Raw genomic sequence first — 11483 nt, forward strand, 5'->3', positions numbered from 1 at the left:
TCAACCTCAGATCTGCAGTGAAGACCAGAGTTAGTTAGGAGCAGAAAGTCCAGGGGGCGCTTCTTGCTGCTGTGCCCATGAAGGTTGCATCTGGGATTCATCAAGAGTGTCCGACTACAGCAAGGGCTCAGAAAGCAGGACGTGACTTTTGCTTTGGAATTTTGTGGTGAGCACTAAGTGGCAGCATCTCTGGTGGATTTAACATTTTCCCCTGAAAGCCAAAGAAATTTAATCTGAAAACTGGCATCCTAGAGGTGATAATTAGAAGAGAATGGTTAAGGAAATAGAAGCATCGGAGTCTCTGCTTGGAGCCTCAGGTTAGGACCTGTCGTTGAAATAGCCTCACTGATGTTGGACAGAAACCTAAACATTTCTCCGTGCTATGCAAATTTTTTAAAAGTGCATCATTTTTCTTTTATGAGTCTAAACTGGGTTTCCGAAGTTGCCATTCCTGAAGCTTCTCTCCCTTAGGGTAGTTCTCTTGCTCCTCTCCAAAGATCCGCTTAAGCAGTTTGTGTGCCGCATAGTTGTAAGTAGGTGGGAAGCTCTTTAGGAAAACAAAATTCTTCAGCTTAAAAGAACATCTGCTCTGTGTCTGATCACTAGATACCTCCAACTTTTCTAGCAAGTTGTAACATTTGTACTGACAACCCTAAGGCATATTTTGGCACATTAAGGAAATCTACACTCAATAAATGTGTTATTATACATGTCTCTGGTGCCCTGTTCAGGGACCCTCACGTGCCTCCCTCACTTTGGGATGCTTGTTTATAAAGTTGTCGTTGTGCCTTACCTCCGACCAGATCCAGGCAGATATGCAAATGAGTGTGGGTCCACAGGACTCAATTAAGCCTTGCCTTGTCATCAGGGGACCGTCGGGGAGCTGGGGATGTCCTCCAGGAGAGCACATTCTGGCACTTAGAAAATTATACTCACAAAATGTTGAAGGGAAGAGAATACTTTTTCAAGGGCCCCAAGTCAAGTAACCAGTGACCAGATTTCCATCTGTTTCAAATTAAATGTGTTTATTATCTTTGCATCTCCTTCTGCAGCTCCACATCTTCAGTTAGAAAATATCTTTGGGGATCTTAACTTATGCTCAAAAGCATGTTTTTATAAGTTTAACTTGCTGTTTGCTTTCACACACAGGCAGCGATATCTCTTCCTTCACTCTGAGTCTGTGCTTTATCGAAGCTGTAGGAGAGGGCTTGTGGGTTCTCTTCACTCAACACTCATGTTTTGTTGTTGTTGTCGTTGTCGCTTTGTTCTGTGTTTCTTTGTTACATGAGGTCCCAAACTCTATGTTAGTTGTTAGAAGTAGAGTGGAAACAATATAGTAAGTAAATATGTAAGTGAAGTAATTGTAGTTTGTGAAAAGTGCCAGAAAGGATATAAACAGGGGAGCCAGTAACTGTCAAAGGCCACCCTTTGGAATGGGTGGTCCCAAAAGCCTCTTCAGGCAAAAGAATTAGGAGCCGAGACCTGAAGGTAAGAAGAAGCTGTTCAAAGAGACACTAGGGGATGAGCATCTGGGCAGAGGAAACAGTCACGGTAAAGGCTTCGAGATAGTCCAGGACTTAGACTATTTGAGGAAGAGAAAGCAAACCACTGTGGCTGGAGAGGACAGAGAGAAGGAAAGTGGTGTGTGATGCAGCTGGAGGGAGGCCCTCGTTGGGTCAGGCAGGGCCCCATGGGAAATGTTCAGGATTTTAGATTTTATTCCAGAAGCAAGCAGAAAGCCAGGAGAGTATGCCATGCTTGGATTTGCATTTCATGAGGATTAGGCTGGCCAATCTGTGAAGAAGAGATTGGAGAGAAGGAAGGGGAGGTGGGGAGGCTGGGTGGGAGATGGCTCCATCAGCCTCGGTGTGAGAGGTGTGTTGGTGGAGGTGGGCGGGGGAGGGTGGGATGGAGAGGTTTTGGGAGTAGACTTGGCAAGCCCCCCCCTGGCTAGAGGGGACAAGGGACAGGAAGACCCAGAGACCCGCTGGTGTTCTGACCTGAGCAACAAGTGGATGCTGGTGCTACTTACAGAGAAGGAGCAGTCCTAGGGGCGCAATGGCCATTGTGTGGAAAGGTGGGGACCAGAAATCTGTTTTGAATGTATGAACCTGTTTCTAAGCTCTAGGTAGAAATGAAGAATTCTCTCAGCAATAAGTCTCTCAAAAGGGTAAAGTTTGTCATTTATTGGTGTAACTTTAGAAGTAATGACAGAAACATTTGGGAGAACATGCCTTGGAGTTCCTGACAACTCAGGCTGGGGAAATTAGGGATGGCTCAAGGGTCAACAATAAATCTAATGAGTGGCATAGCATGTGGAAATACGTAACCGTGGATTTTCTCCTCTGCAACTTCTCGTTTGATCAGACTTTATTCCTGTACTGGGATAAAAATGCTAGGTGGGGAATGGGTGCAAGGAGTCTGAGAGCTGCTGGTGCTGAGAGGGATGGCAGAAACATCCAGAAAAGACGATGAGAAACACGCCGTGGAGGGAGAAAGAAGGACTTGTGGCTGGGAAGACATGCTTAGGGGGATGATACAATCTACTTATTTAATATTGTCCTTTGAGTTTCAGTGAGTGGAACTCATTTTCTTTTAAAGCAACTGTACAAATGACTTTTGCTCTGCAAAGCAAGCATGAACTGAAGGACCTCATAGCATTTCTTCAGCTGCATCTCTGCCTTCCTATTCATTTGCAGCAGATTCTGTTTGTTTTTCCACCAGCCTGCCCACTTCCGAGTACACGCTGTCCCACTCTTTACTTTGCTTATCTCCTTTTCTGTTTGCTTATCTCCTTTTCTTTTCTGGGTGGTGCTTTTAGAAAGCATAATATTTGGATGGTGGGGGAGCAGCCTGCAATGCAAAATGCATTATCTGGAGGTTCTTACTGGCACCTGACTTGGAAGAATAAGATTGTCCCTCTCGATTTCTGGTTTGCGTATCTACAATCTCAGAGTTGCAGGGGAAAGTCTTTGACTCTGGGTAGAAGAAGCCTAAGTTTGGGAGTTAGAGAGACCTGAGTTGGTGCGTTAGCTCTGCTGTTTTCTATTTTGTGACTTCAGGCTTGTGACCTCATGTCTCCAAACCCAATGTTTTCATCTGTAAAATGGATAATGATATATATGCAAATTATGGGGTTGTTGTGGAGTTTAAGTGATATGACCCAGGTATAGTTCTTAGCATGGTACCTAATTCATGCTGGTAATCACAAATAGCCCATCATATCATTCTTACTAAACTTACCAACATAATGGCTGTCAGTTTGACCAGAAACAAGCACTATTGGTAGACTGTAAAGGCTGTTGACAAGCATTTCGGTGTGGGTGGAGGGCTGCTGGGGTGCTGGGTGAAGTTTCTCTGTCACAGTCTAGCAATGTCTGCAAACTGGAAGCTTACAGTGTGTTTAACTCACCCATTTGTGAAATGGGATGAAAAATTGTAATTGAACAATTAAATTTAAAAATGGGGGCCTTTCTTATGCAGCATGGATCGCAAACTTCTCTTAGAACACCGAGCTGGTGACATGGGGCCCCTCGCCGTTCCAGATGATGACTGTCAGCCGTGACTTAAAAGCAGCTAATGCAATGGTAGGAGGTGCTCTTCCCAGTTCCCCACTGTCCCTTCCCAGCTCTCTGCCCCTCTTAGACAGCCTGATCTTAGATCTTATAGGGACTCTTGACTAGCTTGTATGACCTTGGACAAACTATTCTTTTTAAGACATTTATTTATTTACTTGAGAGAAAGCAAAAGCATGAGCAGGAGGGGCAGAGGGAGAGGGAGAGAAAGAATCTCAAGCAGACTCCACACTGAGCGCAGAGCCCTACACGGGGCTCCATCTCATGACCCTGAGATCACGACCTGAGCCAAAACCAAGAGTCAGATGCTTAACTGACTGCACCACCCAGGTGCTCCTTGGACAAATTCTTTAACTCTTTTAGTCTCAGGTTCCTCATCAGTAAACTGGAGGTGATAGTAATGCTTACCCCACAAGGTTCTTTTAAGTACTAAAGCACATCAACAAAAAGCTTCCCATGGTGCTTGGCCTACAGCAAGCACTGGGGGTAGCTATTTTAGCATCAGAACACTTTGCAAATTTGTGGGCATCTAGTGGAAATACAAACTTAGATGAATACTGGAAGAAATCAAACTGTGGGTAAGACAGACGTATGTTACAGGGATATAATATTTTTTAAAAATACCAATGAGATTTTCTTTTTCATACACCCTTGTACTTGATCTGTTCCCCACTCTCCTTTCAGGGAAAAGATTTGGGGCTAGATACCCTCCGTTGTCTGTCATATCCACCCTTTGCTTGTTCCCATCCTGGAGCTCACTGGCTGGATTATATCAATGGACTGTCTTGCTTCTGGTGTCCATTTAGGTGTGGCCAATGGGATGCTCCAATAGGGGATTAAAAGAGGGGAGGATAAAGATGCCAGTATTTATTCCTCTGGCTGGCTCTTTCCCTGAGGGTTTGCCTTGACCTGCTAGGATCCTTCCTAAAGGTTACAGGTTCTCTCTCCACACTCTATCCTTCTGGGTTTGGTAGCCCTTCCTTCAGGTCATCAGGTCTTGGGTCTAGAGGTGGTAACGGTTACACTGTTCCTTGCAGTTCCCCTGTACCTCTCCCATACCTTTGCAAAATCACTTTGATTTATTCTACAGTGTAAGTCATTGGTTGATGTAGTTTCCACTCTTTTGGAGAAAATCAGAATTCTTATAGCAGAAAGCAAAGAAAGTGGAGTCAATGCTAAGATCCAAATTTTGAGGTGGTATTTTGAATCCACAGCAATGGAGAAATCAAGGTTCATGAGGAAAGAAAAGAGTTTTCTGCATTTCTCGTGGTTTCTCTTAACAGGGAAAGAATGAGCCTAGATCAAAAGAAAGCCATAGCGCAGAACAGCAGAGGAAATGACTTAGGGGCAATTTCCACCAGACAGGAAGAAGAAGTAGAAAGGGTTGCCATGAGAGGCGGGAAGGCAGCTCTGAGAGGGTAAAACCTGGATGTGTACCACAGTTTGGTCACTGAGAAGTGGCTGCCTCCCCCCGACCCCTTCCCACCCAGGTTTCCCCTTGCCTCACCCCACCAGGCTTCAGCAAAATTGGGGTGATGAGGTGTTAGAAACCCTTACAGAAATTCCAGATGGTTTGAGGGAGACTCAGCACATCTTGGCTCACCTCCTTTGCTCTGCACTTTCTTACTGTGTCCACCATGGTCTGGAGGTGGTAGAACAGCCAGGATGGAGGGGTCTTTGAGGCCCAGGGTTTCTGTCAGCCCTGGTGAGAGGACACCCAGGAGTGAGAGTAGCTGGGTCCTGGCATCAGCCTATGGTCAGAGCAAGGAAGCGAGAGGCCATGAAGGTCCCACACCTGGTGAACTGAGGGACCCTCAGGGACCTGAGGCGTCAGCAGCAGATGCCAGAAGGGCAGTGAGATGAGCCACACCTAAGTAAACAGCAGCCCGGGACATCCAGAGACACTACCAGCTGGTAGCTGAGGACAAGGATGTGTCAGCTTCCGTCTGCACCCAGACACCATGCTGGAGGGAGGAGGAGTGGGACAAGTGACCTCTGGAGAGAGGGAAGAAACCACTTTTGAACTGACGGAGTATTTCCCCAAATGAGGCTGAGTTCATCTCAAAGTGAAATGTTTCAAGCAGGAATAGAATAAGTTATCTTCACTGGCAATTTTTTTTCCCTCTGCCATCAAGGAGGAATGGCAGCTCCAGAATAACAGAGTAGTGATGACTGACAATGAGCTTCATTTGTTCAATACCTCTGAGTGTTCTGTGTAAAATTTGATGCCCTGTCCTTGACTTCCTCACAAGACTGACCCTTTAATTGGACCTTTGTGCCAGAGCTGCTGAGTCATAAGTGGTGAATGCATTTAATCTAATATGGTCATTACTTTTACTTATTAAATCATCTTAATATAATAATGTTGAAGGAAATTAATACAGAAAAACTTCCATACCCTTCTACCTTATCCACAAAGACATTTTTTTTTTATGGCTTCTTTATCCATGTTGTTAAAATACTGGGTGACAGATGGGCCAAACCCTGCGCTTAAGAAAGGCTGTGCTCCCGGAAGCCAGAACTTACCCCTGGTGACATAAAGGAAGAGAGAGATGAGTTGGTTACCTGACATTGTCATACGGCATCAGGCTTTTGCTTACTTGGGAGACCTTCCGATTAGTGAAGTGGGACATTCCTAGGATGGTGTCCAGAGTCAACAGTGTTGATAGGGTTTCACACTTTATTTCCTACTCCTTAGCCTTTGCCCTTATACAAAATCCCAGGATTCATGGGGATCCCTCTCCATCCTTTCTCTGGCATCCTAGACCCTGATTCTGGGGGCTCTAGCCTCCTTTGGAATGTTGACATTATGATGTTCCTGGAAGAGTTTTGCAGATGGAATTCCCTGGCCTGTTTTAACAGGAAGAGATTTTAGCTTTGCTCACCTCTGCATGTTTTCTCCCCTTTGTGTTCTAATGCTCACGACATTTTGAAGGAAGCATTTTACTTGGGTTGGAAAATGCGCTCTGAAGCAAAATACATCCCCCTGCTCTCATGGGTATCGCTCTGATTTGGAAGTGTATGCTGTTCTAAGCAATTGTGTATTCATGTGCTTCCATGTGTTTGGATCTCTAAAGAAACACAATCAGATCCGCCCACATCCATGAGTAGAGGGGATGCATATTTCAACAAGATGGATGACAGGGGTGAATCCGGAAGTGATATTATGGATTGGGAAGCCTATTTGTGATGCGTGAAAGCAGCTGATATTTTGAGATGCCATTTGGTTGTCTGTGTAAATACTCCCAGGGTGTTTTCTCAGCAATCCCCACAGTTCAAAGAAGGGCCTTGGGTGATGACAGCCTTGGGGTCATATGACAAGTACTCGACACCTGTGGGCTTTACAACTGTGAAGATCAGGGGGCTTCTTAGAGGAATCCCAGGGAAGAAAATGGAGGAAACACTAAGTAAAACCTAGACACAAGATCTGTGGACAAATGGGTGAAATGAATAAGCCATTTAAGACTTCATAGTATTTCCCACTAAAAACCAGGCTCTTTGGTACCTGAGGCTTACTGTATTAGTTTTAATGGCATTACCAGATGTGAAATCACACCAACTGAATAAAATGGGAAAAATCAGACCATGATAAACCAGCTTGGCATTATTCCTAACTTCCATCAGATTTCCTTCTTGACCCACGAAGAATTGAGAATCACTATTTAGTTTCCAAATATACGGGGGTAGTTTGGGCTGGGTTTATTTTTTTATTTTTTATTTTTATTTTTTGGGAGGGGTGAGGAGGGCAGAATTGACTTCTTACTGTGCTGTGGTCAGAGAATATAATCTGTATGCTTTATCAATACTTTGATATTATTTGAGATGTCCTTTATGGCCTAGCGTATGTTCAATGTTTGGAAGTATTCCCTGAAAACTTGCAAAGAATGTAGATTACCTAGGAGTTGAGACAATTCTAAACATGTGGATTTTATAAAGTATCTAAACCATGCTCTTCAAATATCCAACATCATTATTAATCTTTTGATCACTTTATCAGTTTGTAACAGATCAATGTTAAAATCATATGTTAAGAGGTTCAAATTTTCCTAATTCTTTTGACTTTATGAAATTGCTGCTTTTGTAAGTCAATCAAATATTGACAGTTTCATGTGGCTCAACCTGATATTTTGAGGCAATGTTGCTGATGTTCACTGTCTCTGCTTTCTTATATTTTTCTGGTTTATTATGTGATAAGCTTCCTTGTCCTTAAATAATATTTTTTCAAGTCTATTCCATCTGACATTTATATGGTTAGAGCATCTTTATTTTGATCAGTGCTTTTCTAGGGTAATCCATGTATCTTTCTTCTGATTAAGCTCTATTTGGACTAATGTCTGGCATACTGTTTTTTCTATTTATTATACTTTTTCTTTGCTCTCTGCCCCTTCCCCCTGCCTTATTTTTGATCTTTTAGTTTAGTAAATTTTCTTTAATCTGTTTATTCCCTGCCTCTAAGTCTTTGGAAGTTATATATTCTATTTCTATGATAGTCTTACCAACAGACTCAACTCTGATGACTTCATTTTTTTTTTTTTTTCCAATAAACCCTTGAGTTCCAGGGTATGTTCAGGAGTTGGAATATCCCACATGTGGATAAATCCACCGGTTTCTCCAGAAACCAGGATGCTTTTATTTGGTCACTTATCAGCCCAACATATATAACTAATGGAGAGGAGCATAAAATGTCCCTCAGTTTAGTGGAGAACCAAGAGCACAGAGGTACATCTCCTCTTGTGATGGAATTTAATAAACCGAGTTCCATGAAATTACCAGTGTTCAATTGGTTTTGACTCACAAAAATGACAATTTAATGGAGTTCAGTTCAATATTTTACTTCCCTACCATGTGGTTGTTGTTATTATTATTATTACTTGCTTTTTTACATTGCTTCTTCCTTGCACCCTTTTTTGTTTCCCACTACAAATTTCTGTGTCTCTCTCTTATACTCTCCTCCTTGGCTCTTGCCTTGTCTCTCTTCCCTGTCTCCAAAACTCTGGGAGAGGAAAGAGGAGAACTTGAGTCTTGAGTCTCTACCATGTAGCGGTTAAGAACGTGGCTCTTTTGCTGGATGGCATGGTGCTAACGCTCTCCCTCTGAATGACGCTGCGTAACTTACCCTTTCTGTGCCTTGGTTTCTCATCTATGAAATAGGGATTGTGATGGTTCCTGTCTTGTGTTGTTGTGAAGTTTAAATCAGCTAAGGTAGCTAAAGGATATAGAAAAACACAACTTGGATGTTCAGTAAATATTTGCTAACATCCCCGGATCAAAGTCTCCTTTTCTTTAGTTAGACAGGATGATAAATTGAAAGATGCTCATCATGTGTTATTGAGTGAAAAGAGGTCACGGAACAACTGCAATATAATTTCATGTTGTAAAAAATAGTATCTATATTTATACGTGCAAAGGAGATACATAGAATTTCCTCGATTATGGCCTATTTATATCTTTCTTTGTGCTTTCTAATTTTTCTAAAGTGAACATATATTTTGTGTAATAAACTACACTTTAAAAACGCCTTGACTCGGCTTATTTATATGTTTGCTCTATGCGGCATTTAAATTAGTGAGTTAGGACACAGAGACCGTGTATATTAGTGGGAGGACTGCAGGTTGATGTGGCCATTTTGATAGGGTTCAGACTGTTGGCAGACAGCTACATTCGATGGGTAATCTCAGAGAGATTTAGAAATTGGAAACTGAGGCACAGAAGCTAAAGCAGTGAGCCATGGTGTGGGGAACTGGAAGGTCATGTGCTGGAGCTTGATACGTTAGTCGTGGGTGCCCCACGAGTGAATGAGTGAGCACAGAAGTTGGAGCAAGGATAGAATGAGGGTAGTGAGGGGGACATACAGCAGCGACAAGAAAACCTGCAGCCCCAGAGAGAAGGGTGTGGAGAGAAGCTGCTTGAGTTCCTGATGACACCCCAGCCCTTAGTTCCAGGGCCCCCAATGGTGGGGGTCATGTGTAACCCGTTGTAAGCATTCCGTGCAACCTCAAAATCCATTTCCCACTTTGGAAGCGAGCTGGAGTGAGTTTCTGTTTCCTGCTCCCAGACGTCCAGGGAATTTCCACTGGCTGCTTACCAGGAACCCTCAGCACCCATTCTTACCAGCCACTCCTCAAATGTGCCTGATTGCTTCTATCTGCAGGTTTTCGTTCTGTTTTACAGTCGCGGAGCGAGGGAGAAGAGCCTCAGGTTGTTAGCTGGAGGGTCAGCTCTGGCTTCCTGTCATTACTAAGAACCGCTGGCCCCCATCCATCAACATAATTACGGAATCTTAAAGCCCTGGAGATGGGAGCAAACTTCTCATCAGGAATCTCAGTCTTTCAGAAGGAAGCAAAGTCAGGACAAGCCCCTCTGAGGCAGGGCGCGAAGGCTCGGAGCGGTGAAATAATGAGGCCAGGCCTAACTCATGTCAGTTTCCTTCATCTCTAACTGTCAGCATCAGACTATTAAAACAGGAGATTTCAACCCAAGAAACCTACGCCGATTGCACTAGGCCATGGTGATTCCCTCTGAGTCAGACAGGATGATATTTGAGGTCATTTAAAACCCTGAGGTTAGAAGTTTGTTTTTTTTTTAAAATACAGAGGAGGAAGATTTCACTTAATGATAGAACTGGACCTAGGATTTTGGTCTCTTAATTCCAAATTCACCATTCCAGCTACGAATGTGAAGGCCACCCATGTCCCCTTCCTGCCACCCCAGAGCACTCTTGTGCCTTGAGGCCATGGTTATCTTAAACCCCTTTCTCTCCCCAGAGATACTCCAGCGGTGGAAAGACCCTGAATTGGAGCTTTGTGGGACTGACTGCAGCGTTCTTCAGGGAGGAATAAGCACAAAGATGCTGGAGGAGCATCGTTTTTCCACAGGACACCATGCTGAGAGAATACAGAAGGATGCCCAAGAAGAGGTTTAAGGAACAGTCATTGCTCAACTAGGGATGCGGTTGAGTGCTCAATCTACGGGAGCTTGCGTGTCATTCTGCAAGGTGATGCACTTTGCCCATGGGCTGGTCTTCTAAGTGAAAGCTGGGGATCATTTGTTCTTATCTCGGCTTCTTATCTGGGTACAGAAATGGATTCCAATTTAAACATAAAGCATTAGACACAACACAACTTTATGTATTTCACTAACTCAGAGTTATAATTACGTAGATGGAGAAAGGCTGATGTTTGCCTTGGATTCTATGGATTCAGTATTAGTACTCTCTGCGTATTAAAATGGGTTTCCGAAGTATTAGTACTTGAAAAAAACCTGTTAGTTCCAATGGAAATGACTTCACATATGTATGGAAAAGAATCTTCACGAATCTCTTGAAAATGTAATAATTCATACATTTCGCTAGATGCTTAATCTCATTTATTCATTGAGCCATTCAACAAAAATATATTGAATGCCAGCTCTGCACCAGGCATTGTGCCAAGTTCAAAGTAGGGAAGTTTCATTATGTAATAGAAGAAGTCTGGGACATTCTCTGTGTGAGGGGGCCACAGAGAACCAGAGAAGTAAACAGTTTGGGGGAAGAATAAAAGTATTCAGGGACTCTGGTGAGTATCTTCATGCTGGAAAGGTTTGGGGAGATTTGGAAGTACTGCAGGGACTACTGAGTGATCAGGGGGCTTTTTTCTTCTGATTGCTCCTATCTAGAAGGGGAAAGGGGGACTGACATTTAATGGGCACCTACCTGCTATGGGATAATCACAGTATTGGATGACACACACACAAATATGCACACACACTTCCATACGTGTATATATTGGTAACATGTATATATACCAGATGACGTACATTATGTGTATATTTATAATATTTTGAATAATGTAATAATTAAAAGTGTAATAATTTAAAATGCAATTAATAATGTAATTATTTAAAAAGTAATTATTGCAATAAACCTGTGAT

The sequence above is a fragment of the Phoca vitulina genome, unplaced genomic scaffold (genome assembly GCF_004348235.1).
Source record: "Phoca vitulina isolate PV1807 unplaced genomic scaffold, GSC_HSeal_1.0 scaffold41, whole genome shotgun sequence".
In the NCBI taxonomy this organism is placed as follows: domain Eukaryota; kingdom Metazoa; phylum Chordata; class Mammalia; order Carnivora; family Phocidae; genus Phoca; species Phoca vitulina.